The sequence below is a fragment of the Microcebus murinus genome, chromosome 8 (assembly GCF_040939455.1).
Source record: "Microcebus murinus isolate Inina chromosome 8, M.murinus_Inina_mat1.0, whole genome shotgun sequence".
Taxonomy (NCBI): domain Eukaryota; kingdom Metazoa; phylum Chordata; class Mammalia; order Primates; family Cheirogaleidae; genus Microcebus; species Microcebus murinus.
The window spans coordinates 4,432,431-4,446,543 of record NC_134111.1 but is presented as its reverse complement, the minus strand read 5'-3'; the positions used below and the strand labels follow the sequence as shown (position 1 = coordinate 4,446,543).

The following is a 14,113-nucleotide window of genomic DNA, read 5'->3' as shown; positions in this document are numbered from 1 at the left end:
GGAAGATTAAGGGGGCTCTCCTGGCATAACAAATTTTACATACCAACAGAAGATACATGCATCCTGCATCATCTCAAGCAGACGCCAGAGCAGCCAGGCCCTGCTCCTCAGAGGTCTGCATCCCCACCCGCCCCACTGCGCGGAGCCTCCCCTGAGAGGACCTGTCATTCCGGGTCCACCAACAGAAAGGCCTGGCGGTTTCACCCATCCTTTTAACACTTGCATTTGGTTGTCAACATAATAGGTTTATAACCTTTCCTTTGGACGAAATGCCATCTGCTTTTCACTATGCTTAACATCTGGCTATTATAACAAAGCGTATAATTATATTTAATGGGTGAGAAGTGTCTGATGGATTGTAGCCAAGTATCTAAGTAAGTCAGGAAAGCGTAAAAGCAATTTTTAGGGATTTGCATGATAGGACTTCCAGGCAAAGGGGAAAGGTCTTCTTTTGTCCAGGTGTACTGTCTGGCGTTCATATAATATCCAGTACAAAAAATGAAGTTAAGCGTCCACACTGGAATGCATGTGCTGTTAGGGCCTGGTACCTAAAGTTGTTTACCTCCTAAGAGTTATTAATCCAGAGGGCAAACAGGCCACCAGCACTGGCAGCCTGATAAAAGGTGAGACAGGGATAGAAACCAGGGACTGTCAAAGCATCCCGTAGGACCATTCAAATGAGCCAACGAGGTGGGAATCACGCAAGATTTGGAGGAAGGGCAAGAATTCTAATAAGCAGGGTTTAATGAAACAAAGAAATGGGAAGGACATTTTCAGGCAGAGGTAACAGCACAGGTAAAGTTATGGAGATTTCAACAGCATGACATTTGGGGGGATTATACCTAGTTCCATAGGGCAGGAGAAAAGTGTTCCTCCAGGGACAGAGGAGAGGCCAGGTTGCGTCACTGAGGGCCTTAAGGCCTGAGGAAAGAAACTCTCAAACCACATCCTGAAAGCTCAGGACCCACTGAAGGATGAGCAGATTCATTTTCAACAAGCCTGTGTGGTGCTGTAGGAAAGAGAAGAGGTGGCTGCTGGGAAAGGTAGACCAAGAGAATCTCAGGAGAAGACGCCTCAGAAATGCAAGAAAGAGAAGGAGCCAGAGAGCTGCGAGAGGCATTTACAACACTGAGGAAGCTGTGTGACCTTGGGAAAGACACTTAACTATTCTGAGCCTCAGTTTTCTTATTAGCAAAATGGAAATAGTAAGGTGTAACTTGTAGGTATTTTTATATTAGGTCCACTAAATGACAGCCATGTTTATTTCTGCTGTATTACATAAAAATAAAATATGCCTTAAAAGAAACCTCATGGAGCTGGGACTTAGGAACCTTTCAATGCATGCAAAATAACAAGAAACAAAGTGATTCAGAATCGAGTGTCATACCCAATGCATGTTCAGATGCTAAACCCACAAATGTAGATCTAAAGGTGACAAAACATCATAGTGAAGAGCACTGTTCTTAGAATCTTCCTTACCTGGGATTACACCCTGGCTCCATCACTTAGAGGTGCTGCTACCCATTCCAAGTCAATCCTTGGAGCCTCTGTTTCCTATTTTAAGTGAGTAAATCCTCCTTGTAACTAAATAATGTGGCCCTTGACACATAATAAGGCTCAGTGACCAACCCAAGGTCCATAAAAGTTAAAGTTCACCTGTAAGAGCTAGTCAGGAACTAGTCAGAAGCACAGGTAGACCTTGCACCCAGGTCTGTCTCACTTTAGAAACTGTACACTCTTATCTGAACTTTGTTGAAAAGTATTAAACCTAAAAGTGAAATGTTTAATCAGATCAAGTAATTATTATTTGGATAATTATAAAACAAAACAACACAAACAAATCAGATGACTTAGATAAAATGGACAAATTCCTAGAAAAACACAAACTACTGAAATTGACAAAAAGACATAAAAATTCTGAATAGATTTAGTAACAAAACAAGTTAAATTAGCAATTTTAAAAATTCCAACACAGGAAATCCTAAGCCCAGATTATTTACTGATGAATTCTACCAAACATTTAAAGAATATTAATTCTAATGAACTCTTTTAAAAAATAAATGAGGAAGGAACACTTCCCAACTCATTATTGGATGCCTATATTACCCTGATATGAAAACAGAAAAAGGCATCACAGAAAAGAAATTTACAGACCAGTATCTCATATAAACATAGACATAAAAATCCTCAACAAAATACTAGCCAACAAAATTCAGCAATAGGTGAAAGGGATTAGATATCGTGACCAATTTGCATACATCCCAGGAATGCAAGGTTGGTTTAACATCCAAAAATCAATTAATGTAATACTCCATGTCAATAGAATAAAGGATAAACACCATGTAATCATCTCAATAGGTAGATAAAAAATGGTTGACAAATGCTAACACCCTCTTGTGATAAACACCCTCTGCAAACTAGGAATAGAAAGGCAATTCATCAAACTGATGAAAGGCATGTATGAAAAATACACAGGAAATATCCTCCTTGGTAAAAAAAAAAAAACAACAACAAAAAAAAAACAGAGATCAGGAACAAAACAGGGATGTTTGCTTTTACCACTTCTTTTCTAAATTTTGCTAGAAGTTATAGTCAGGGCAATTAGGCAAGAATATATATATATATTTTAAAGGCATTCATATTGGAAAGAAGGAAGTAAAACTGTATCTTTGTAGATGGCATGATCTTGTATATAGAAAATTGTAAGGCATCTACTAAAAAGCTATTAGAATTAATAAATAAGTTCAGCACAATTTCAGGATACAAAATCAACATGCATATTAATAAATCAATTATATTTCCATACTCCAGCAATGAACAATGTAAATGTTAAATAAGAAAAAATTCCATATGAAATAGCTTCAAAAGAAGTAAAATAACAAATTTAACAAAAGAAGTGCACAACCTGTACACTTAACATTACAAAACATTGTTGAAAGACATTAAAGAAGACCTAAATATATGGAAAGATATCCTGTGTTCATGGATTAGAAGATTTAATGTTGTTAAAATGCCAATACTCTTCAAATTGATCTCCAGGTTCAATGTCATCCCTATCAAAATATCAGGTGACTTTTTGCAAAAATGGATGTGCTGATCCTAAAATTCATATGGAAATTCAAGGAACTAGAATAGCAAAAACAGAAGAACAACATAGGACTCAAATTTCCCAACTTTAAGGTGAACTACCACACCACAATAACCCATCAAGGCAAAATAGTACTTACATGAGAATGGATATAAGGATAAGTGAAATGCAATTGTGAGTACAGGAGTAAACCTTTACATTTATTGTCAGCTAGTTTTCAAAAAGAGCACCAAGCAAATTCAATGGAAAAAGAACAGTCTTTTCAACAAAAAGTGCTGGTATGATCAGATATCTGCAGGTAAATGAATGAAGATGAACCCTTTCTTCACATTACACACAAAAATTGACTCAACATGGATCATGAACCTAAAGGTGAGATCTAAAACTATAAAACAGGATCTTCATAACCTCGAGTTCAGGCAAAGCCTTCTTACATTATGGCACCCTAAGCTCATGACGAAGATAAGTAAATTTGACTTCATAAAACTTAAAAACCTTGTGCTTTATAGCTGCGGTCCCCAACCCCCTGGCCATAGAGCTCTGCCTCCCTCCACACCCCCCACATACACTCCTATCCATTGAAAAGTTGTCTTCCATGAAACTTAGAAACTGGGCTGCACGGCAGGTGAGCAGTGAGCCGGTGAGCAAGCTTCATCTCTTTTGACAGCCACTCCTCAGCACGGGCACCACCGCCTGAGCACCGCCTCCCCAGCCTGGCCATGGAAAAACTGCCTTCCATGAAACCGGTCTCTAGTGCCACAAAGGTTAGGGGCCACTGCTTTGTAGGATGCCATTAAGAAACTGAAAAGACAACCCATAGAATGGGAAAAAACATTTGCAAATACTAGAAATATTAATAATAAGGGATTTGTATCTAGAATGTATAAAGAACACTTACAACTCAGTAATAAAAAGACAAGTAACTCAATTTAAAAGGAACAAATGATCTGAATAGACATTTTCACAAAAAGATAAATGAGTATTCACTAAGTACTTGAAATGATGCTCAGCGTGATTAACCACCCAGAAAAATGCAAATCAAATCCACAATGTGCTACCACCCACTAGGATGACTATAATTAAAAAAATAAAAACAAAAAACAAGAATATGATGCCATATGTTGGCAAGGATATGAAGAACTGGGACACTCAGAGAGTCCCCTAGTGCTGTGAGGGAGGTGCTGTTGCCACCCTCATATCATAATGAAGAAACTGAGTCGAGGAAGATTAAGGACCTTGGCCAAGGAAGAGTCTAAGCAGCAACTTATGATGCAACATACACAGCTTTCTCTGCGTGTTTGTTTTGTTTTCCTTTCATAGAAACTAGACTGTTGGGCCCAAACTATAGCAAGTTGAACCCCACATGTTATGTACAACATTCTAAAGAAAGCAAAGTAGAATATCCACTACATGTAACATACCCAGCATGTCAATAATTGTGTAGACAATTGGAATGTTAAATTGTACAGCCACTTTGGAAAACAGTTTGGCAGTTCCTTAAAAAGTTAACTTTAGTTATATAGTTATATATAACTATAGTTATTGTTAACTTTAGTCATGTAGTTACTATTTGACTTAGGAAGTTTTCTTATGGGTATTACCAAGAATAAAAAAAAAAAAGACCTTCATACAAAACCCTGAACGTGAACTTTCATGGCAGCATTTACTTAATAGCCAGAAAGTGGAAACAACGGATGAATGGATAGGTAAAAATGTGGTACGCCGTATAACGGAATATGGGTTCCGCAATAGAAAGGAATGAAGAACAGTGAGTCCTCACTTAACATCATTGATAGGTTCTTGGAAATTGTGACTTTAAGTGAAACGACATATAACTAAACTAGCTTTACTATAGAGTACTGATATACACAAAAGTTAAATTCCTACAGCATATTCTGGTCACAGAAACATAACCAAACTTCTAAATAAAGACTCAAGCGCTTCTAATGTGAAACATTGAACTAAATGCGAAAGACTCCAATAAATGAAGTAAGATAATTATTTGCTCAGTTATTCCAGTTCAGAGTGCCGGGTGGCTGGAGACCATCCCAGCAGCTCAGGGCACGGGGCAGGGCCACTCACACACACCCACACCTGCTCAGGCTAGGACCACGCAGACATGCCAATGGACATAACAGACACATGTTGGAAGAAACCAGAGTATTCAGAAAAACCCATGCGGACATGGAGACAATGTGCAAACTCCACACGGACAGTGACTTCCATCTGAAATTGATTTTTTTTCTCACCAAGGTGAGAAAAGGACATTGACTGAAACGACGTGGTTTGAGGACCTGCAGCACGGATACATGCTGCAATGTGGATGAGCCTTGGGAATACAGTGTGTGCTAAGTGAAAGAAGTCAGATATAAAAGACCACTGACTATATGACTCCATCCACATGATATGTCTAGAATATGGAAATCTACAGAGACAGAAGTTAGATCAGCAATTGCTTACCTCTGGTGGGCGGTAGTTTGAGGGAAAATGGGGAGTAATTGATAATGGCTGCAGGTATATTTTGGGGATAATGAAAATGCTCTAAATTTGATATAGTGATGGTTGCACAACTTTGAGTACACGAAAACCACGGGGCATGTGTGTGGTAGGTGAATTGTATCTCAATAGTACTGTTTTATTAAAAACAACAAAAAATTCAAAGTTTTTGACTAAATTGAATGATTTTTATTTTTTGAAATTTTATTGGATTTTAATTTTGATGGAGAGTGCCCGTCCCTGATAAAGAGTAAAAATTTACATCTGAGGAAGTTGCAAATGTTGGTGTTTGTGAACATTAGAAACTTAGAGAAAATAAACCACGTTTTTCACATCATTTTAGTAAACTCCCCACTTGCTGCCTTTCCCGCCCTGTGTGAGGAAGGCCTGCACCACACAGCTGAGAGCGCCGGCCCACCGCTGAGCAGCCCGCCTGCCTCAACGTGGGCCACCAGGTGTCGGGGGAGGGAGCCCGATGTCAGCGGTGGGGGGGGCAGGAGCCCCGCCCTGGCCAGGGGACTGAGCAAGGCGCCCGCCTTCTCTGAGCCCCGTTCCTTTGTTCTTGTTACGCCTGCTCCCCACGGCCTGCCAGCTACGTCACAGAAGTGCTGTGGAAGATGGCACCCAGTGTGGGAAAGCAGTTCTAGCACTTCCAAACCACTTTACAAAGGGACACTGAGTGGGGGGTGATTGTGCCAAGGTCTTCATTTTCCAGATGGAGGCCAGAGACCGAGCGGTGAGTTGCAGGACCGTGGAGTGGCCGGGGCGGGTCTAGCATCTATGTCATTTTCATCCCCCTCCCCAGACATGACTCCTGGTCATCCACAGGCCATTCTCAGAAGGCCATTCCCCTCCCCCTGCAGATTACGGGAATCGGTCTCCTCCGCATGCCTGTGGTTTTATAAATCAAGTAGCTTTCAAAATATACTTCAAGTTACCACGCCTGCTGCTTGTGAACATTGATCATTTCTGGGTCAGAGACTTTTGTTGTTCGATGTTGGTTTACTGAAAAAGATTAAGGAAGTGTCTTAAGTAGCCACCAAATTGACTCTCCAATTATCAATGGACAGATACCTTTGACACTTTTCTATTTTCACATATTTTCCTCAGAAGGAAAACAAATGTTCAAGAAGTGTGGATCAAAGAAGATAATTCATGTGCAAACTGTGTCGGTACTGTTAAATTTGTGAGGATAAACACATTATTTAAAACAAGGTCAAATTTGCTTTCTGTGGGAAAATGGATATACATACCTATGTGTGACTTGCTTGACATAATATAGAATTTCCTTTAAGAAAAAGGCTTAAATTAACAGACTTCCTTGACTGTGAGCATTTGTTGATTTTTAGTGTGAGTATAAGAGTCAGAAATTTGTTTAAAAAACAATCGCTAGACTCCAATTCGTCTGACCCGCCCAGGCCCGACCGGAAGAAAGCAGGCCAACATCTGCGTCCTTCCTCTTTGTGAAGAAAAATGTAGATAAACATGCAAGCCTAATGCTTAACATTAAATCTAACTGGCCACCCAGACACGCACGCTTCTCAAATGCCCTGCAGCCTCCTTTCTTCTGGACATGCCACCTGCCAGAAACAGCTCCTTGGCTGCCTCTCCATGAGCCAGGGTCGGCGGTAGACACCAGCGCTGCCCCACAGCTCAGCGGGACACTTCTCTCCTTGAGTCAGCCGTCCCCAGTTCCCCTCATTGACCGTCCCCTGCCCTCAGCCCCACGCCATCCCAGCCGCACAAGTAAAATGAGAACCCGCTTTCTGGATTCCTCCCATGTGGCAAGCCTTGCACTGTTTGCATTTATCTTTGTCTCCCCACTTGACTGAGCTTCACGAGAACAGGCAGCATGTTTGAAGTGACTCTTCTCACTCCATGTGCTTGCTACTCACAGAGCCTCGTCACAGAACAGAGGCTCCATAGCTACCTGATGGATGAGCGAATGAAAGGAAGGACCGAATGAGAAGGACCTGTGCTGGGGACGATGACACTCACTCTCGGCCTTGGGAATTGACTCTTGCTTGTGGACTAGAGAGAAGAAGTCCCAGGCCTTGCAAGGCAGGACCACTGCCATCCTGGCTGTGCCTCCCTTCTGGGCTGCAAGCTCCACGGCGCTCCTGGGCAACCCCAGTCCACCCCCATCAAGCCTGTCCCTGCCCTTCATGACCCAACATCCATACCACTTTCCACCACATCCCCTGCACCCCATCCCTGACCCCTCATGCTCACACACAGAGAGCAGCTCAGTTCATGACGAGATGCTGCGTCCAAGATGGCTGACTGAGCACACGGCTTGGTCTTGCGTTCTCTCCTAAGACCCTAAACTGACAGCAGAAGCATGACAGGAATAAATCTGCACTAAAATATACGGCCGTGAGAAGGCAGTCATCAGTGGCCAAAAGATGCCCAACAAATTTCTGGAAGAGAAGACAAGATGAATAGCAGCTTATCACTGCTTGGTCAAAGTGAGGGGCGCTACAGCTGAGAACTGTGGCTGGGCAGAGGGCTTGGAGTTAGCAGGGCTGGGGAACGGACGGGAGGCAAGTGGCATCCAGCCTGACATTGAACCCCAGGGAAAAACACACACATGAGCAACTGAAAGGGGCTGAGGCTTCTAGTCCTTGGAGCCACAGACACAACCCACCTGACCCTGGCGAGGCACCGGGGGCTGGAGAGGACGGGAGAAGGCGATGCATCCACGGCCACCTCCCGTCCACCTCGAATCGAGCCCTTCCAGAAGCAGGTGCAAGGACAGATAGTCTCTCCTCCTTGCCAGAAAACAGACCTATCTGCCATCAGGAGACAGAACAGAATTTGAAATTCAAATTCTTAACCTAAAAATTTGAAATAAATATTATACTTAATTTTTTAAGTCAGATGCTATTTTAAAAAGGCAAAGAGAATAAAGACAAGCTGTTGGGGAAGAAGGGGGAAAAGATTGCCAAAAATGTTTAATTAGAATGCCTAGAAAATAATGTTGAGGAAATTTTACTTTCCAGGTGATAGAATTAAAGGAGATGAGAGAAAAGAGACATTGAATTTCAATGCAGGTTCTCCAAGAAAAAGGAATATAAAATAGAGGTGACATAATTTTAAAGAAATAATGAAAGAGTAGCTTCCCAGAGCCGGAGAGAAGCCTAAGTCACGGCATAGACAGAGCACACCATAACCTGAGCAGAACAAATGAAAAATAACTCCTGTTTCAACACATCTGCAAGACTCCAGAACACCAAGAATGATAGAAGGTTAAAAAGTTTCAAGAGAAAGAAAAAAGTTCCTACAAACTCTTAAGAATTAGGCTGATCTCAGACTTTCCTTTGGCAAGACTTGGATCAGAGCCCATGGCACAACAGCACCGAGTTTCATGGGAAACGATTACAAGCCTTGAGTTAATCTCAAACCAAAGGCCAGATTATGAACCAAATAGGAAGACAAAATAAAGCTATTTTCCAACATGGAGAGACAGAAAATTGACTTCACATATATCCTTTATCCTTTCTGAAGATATTACCTAAAATCTGCTGACAAAAGGAAGCACAAAATTCAAGGTAAAGGAAAACAGGGTACGGTAACAATGGGCTTAACCCAAAAGTCCAAGAAAAAGGAATTAATTGTGGGGTTCCAGCTGTGCAGCAGGTCCAAGGGAACACGGTGCGGTGAGCTCTCAGCAGAAACTATCGAGAGAAACAGGACACACAGCACCCGTTAAAGGAGCGCACGGAGCTAGCAGCAATGTGATGAGGCAGCATCAGTTTCTCCTTGGTGATCATAGGCATAAGCACTGGGAAAAACTAAAAGCAAAAACAAAAAACAGGGTGACAGAGCCACTCGAGGAGAGTGGGCTGCTCTCAAGATGAAGGGAGGAGAATGGAGGAGGGGGAGGTCATCAGGACTTCAAGCAAAACGATGATACTTTATTTCTCTTTAAAAACCTGAAGCAAAATTAAAAAGTACAATTGTATCTGGAAAATAGAGCTGAGAGTGGGAAGGGGTGAGGCAGAACAAAAGGGGTTACTATTCTTTTCTGTTATAAGACTTTTTGCAACGCTGGTTTCCTTCCCATGAACACAGGTCATCTAGATAAAAGTTCTGAAATCAATCAATTTCATTTTACTATATTAAGGGTCCATACGGCCCCACTGTGTCCCTCTGGGTGGAGTGTGGGACTGTTTCCTGTCGAAAGCCCCCTGGTGACCCTAATGTCAGCCAGTCCTCAGACTGGCATTGAGGAACCTGCTTAATAACTGTTTCTCTTCGGAAGAGCTCTCAATTCATCCCTTGCATATGGCTGGAGAGCGGGTGTCCCTCCTCTCTCCCTCGGCAGTGGTTTCGTGGTGTGCGTCACCCTCGGAAAAGAACGGAGATCTCTATTTCACCAGGCTGTGCCTGCTGTTTCCCCACAGCACTGTGGACTAAACACATAAGCGACACTCAATAATTATTCCCCTGACTGTCGGAGGTAGTTAAAAGTGAAGAAGTAGTTAAAAGTGAGGAGGTAGTTAAAAGAGAGGAGGTAGTTAAAAGATCATCCAGTCCTTAAATTCCCACTCTAATCAGCAGTAAATTAGCAAAAGATATCAAAGAAGCCCTCAAAACGACTTCCCTGGAGTCCACTACTCCGTGCAAGGCATATTTCGCAGTCCTGCCTCTACTCAGGAGAGCCGATTCCCCGGGGAGCCCTAAGATCCAGGACCCCCGGGGTACATGAGCTCCCCATTTCCTTTCCCTTCATTCTTCAAAACCCAATATGTATCTTTTAGTGCATTTGATTCTGATTCCACTTAATATATTTTTGTATATAGTTGACATTTCATATCTTCGGATTCCATATCCACGGATTCAACCAATCATAGGTCAGAAATAGTCAGAAAAAATAATAAATAAAAAGTAACAATTCAACAAGAAAAAGTATCAAAAATTTTAAAAGTAAAAATAGCAACTATTTACCTAGCATTTGCATTGTATTAGGTGTTACAAGTAATCTAGAGATGATTTAATGCATGTGGAAGGATGTGTGTAGATTTTATGCAAACACTATGCCATTTTATGTCAGGGACTTGAGCGTGGAATCCACAGGAGTCCTGGAACCAATCTCCTCTTAACGGCTGACGGTAAGCTGCAATAAAACACCAACTCCAGTATGTCATGTAACAAAATTTGCACAAGGGAGTCTACAGCATGCTCCCAGGGCAGCTAGGTTTACTTCGGGTAAATGTTGTCTTGCCATTCCCCAGCCTACAATTGAACTTCTGGGAATTTTGTCAGCAACCAGGAAGGGATTCGTCCTGCGGTGATGCCGGTTTGCAGGCAGAGCCGCACTTCCGCTTCCCTCGTCTGCAGACGGGCACCGTCCTCAGCTCACACGCACCACGGGCGGCTGAACGCTGGGTGCGCTCCGTGTGCGGGCAGTCACGCGGCACTAGCAGGGGGCAGGTGGCCACGCTGCACTCTGCAGACTGGAAATGACAGTCACAGCCTAAATACACTCACGGCCCAAATAGAGCGAGGAAGGAACTTGACAACCAAAGGTTTTATTCCACATGGAACACAGCACCAAAGAATTGCCCATTTTCATATTTGAGATGCTATTCAGGAGAGAAGCAGTGAGGAGCCGGAGCTGTCATGTAGCAGCACCTCTGAGCTTCACAGAATATTTAAATCATTTCCTATCATGCGAGGAAGAATCACACTGACTGTGAAGCCATTAGGAGCACAAGCTATTTCTAGAAGTAGATATGATTAGGAGGTCAACTTTGAAATAGGAGTTCCTGTTACTCTTCCAATTTCCAAGCTTGGAGATAAGTTTAAACGACCTGAGCCCAAAAAGGAATTACGAGAAAGAATTTTATCATTTTCAACTGGTTGTATTTAAAACTTTGAGATTTTCAAATAATGTAAAACAGAAATAAGTTGGATGCGGAAGCTGATGTAAAGCTAGTGGTCACAGTAAAAAAGCACACACATAATTTCCAATGTCTGTGATGGTCAGAACACCCTAATTTTTCTCACCGATTATTTTACAGGGAAAGCTATAATGCATATCTACTAAATAAGTATATGTCAATGCCCTTTTTACTCATTTTTTTATGCACTGATGTTCTGTGACTTGCCTGAAGACAAAGCTCGCTTTACTGGCATCCACCAGAACCAGGTGGGATCCAGGCTCTGTCACCTACGAGCCAGCAGACGCCTGTGATTCTTTCTAGAATAAGCCAGAAAATATTAAAAAGAAAAACTTGGAAAAATTGTACAACTTCATTAACTTCTGTAAACCTCAGCGTGCAGTGGAACAGCGATGCTCTCCCGAGCGTTGCTGTGAACGTTCTCAGCCTGGCCTTGGAACTCACACCAAGACTTCGGGAGCAGCTTAGAGTTCACCGCCTGCCTGACCCGGGCCGTGAGCTCACCTGCCCGGAGTCTCACTTCCCTCCACTGTCATGGGGTCCTCAAACCTCCCGCGCCCCACTGCCTCACAGGGTCGAGGAGCCAAGCCAGCCGCCCGCAGCGCAGTCCCGGGCCTGCTCTCGCAGGGATGCTTGGTGATAATCCGCACTCCCTGCGCAAGGGGGTCTGCTTTCTCTCACTTCCTTCTTGACGTGTTCCCATGAGACGTCATCCCAGACCTCAGCCACCACTCCTGTGTGAGCACAAGTTTTCTCCGAGGGCCTCTGAAGCCAGACATTCAGATTCCCTCTGCTCCACGCAGGCGCACGCGGCACCCAGACGCAGGGCCTCAGGACGCAATGTCTAGGCGCTTCTTGACACCTCTTGAGCAAAGCAGTCAGAGTGGCACAGATATCATTATTATTATTATTCACCCTCAAGCAATTATAATTAATGCAACACAAATAAATCCTACTGACCTCCAAATAACAGGACATTAAGAACCAGAAGAGTAACTTCCACTCTATTAGGCAGAAAAGTTCCTCTGATCCTTACTGAGAAATTATAGTCTTTCCAGGACAGATTTGACAACCACAAAAAATAGAACTCCATATTTTAAAAGCCAGATGAACAATATGTAATTTAAGGCATACTTACTTATGTCAGGAAAAAAGTCTTCCACTCACTCCTTATGTGGTTCACTTTGCAGCGCCAGCCCGCCACACGTGACGTGTGAGTGACAGATTAACAGGGGCTAGAAATGCACGTCCTTGCTTGATTCCAGAAGGAATGAAAAACTTACATGACCTGTTGGATAAAAAAGCCTTCATTATTTTTAGAGTCTCTTTGGTTGAAGGGAGTTTTGCTGGCTTTTCTCAATAAACTTTTTAAAAATACATCAGGTCCTCAAACTCTTTTAACACATACAGGTTCTGAAACAAGAGTGCTCAAGAAAGCTTCCTACTTTCTCTTCCCTCTCCCCTCAAGGGGTGGGAAACAGCTGACAGTGCTTGCTGTCTTGGGCAGGCATGCGGAAGGTGGGTCACGGTGCCGCTGGTTGGCTTGGTGGTGAAGGGTCACTAAGGGGGTCACAGACCAACCCCAGGGGTGCACACAACACTGTGGACTGCAGAGGTTGGGGCAAGTGGAGGCCACCACCCGCCCCGGGCATCCCATAAGGGAAAAGTCCATGACTTCACAGCCAAGCAGTGCCAGCGCCGCGTCCACAGACTCACTAGCCCAGCAGCAGCAACCCAGCACAACAGGGTCGGGGACCAAGCGAGCAAGGCACAGTTACCACCAGAGCCCAAGGAAGTGCACACCCCCCCCCCACCACTGAGCTCCGCTCTGCACACGGGCCCTGGCTTGGGTGGGGAAGGAGAGAGTAGAGTACTGAGAGTCTTACCATTAACCTGAAGGAATACATTTTGAACCAAAGGACACTAATCAGACCAGAAGACATTTAGATATATATTTTTAATAGCCAAGTTTAAGTTGTCCCGCAGGCCAGGTGGAGCTCATGGGAAACAGGTAGGTTTGTCCATCAGGGCAGGGCCTACCTCACCCAAGGCACATCATGAGACACCTGCGTCCACTTACGACGTGCGTCGGTGCGTATTTGCCACACGGCAATTGGTCCATCATCAGCAGACCATGTAAGGGCTGTCAGAAAGCACCCAGCCACCGTTAATATAAAGAGGATGGTTTGTGCGACATGGATGTAATCTGGCAGCCCAGGCAAGTGGACTGGGACGCGAATGTGTGAACAATGACAACTTCCCGGCACTGGTCAGTGGGGCGCTGGAGTGTTGAACGTGTACAGGTTAGCTTAAGAGACGCTAGAACTGTGTGCGGTCCCAAGTTTCCTACTTTGAAGGGGACTGAGGCGTCATTGTCCTATATACAATGTTTCTTGTACCTTATGTCTTCTTCAATAAATGTCTCTATTTTTCATATTACACGGCTGGATACTTTCTGGACAGACCTCTTCTAGTCACCACCCCTCCATCTGTGAAAGTGCCACACATACCAGACACTCGGCTACAACCTCACCAGCCTGCAAGCTGGACAAGACTACCCTATTTTACAGATGTGGAAACTGAGGCTGGAGAATCTCAGTGTCAGATGTAAGGTCACTCACCT

General features: G+C 43.5%; 1 long non-coding RNA gene across 1 annotated transcript in view; it reads right to left on the bottom strand.

Annotated features, from left to right (window-relative positions):
* Nucleotides 1–12,611: 12,611 nt before the first annotated feature.
* The window catches only part of LOC105879490 (uncharacterized), a 71,808-nt gene continuing 70,306 nt past the window's right edge, over nt 12,612–14,113 (bottom strand). Inside the window, exon 4 of the long non-coding RNA XR_012920529.1 lies at nt 12,612–12,778. This is a non-coding gene — a long non-coding RNA (uncharacterized LOC105879490). The remainder of the gene's footprint in view (nt 12,779–14,113) is intronic.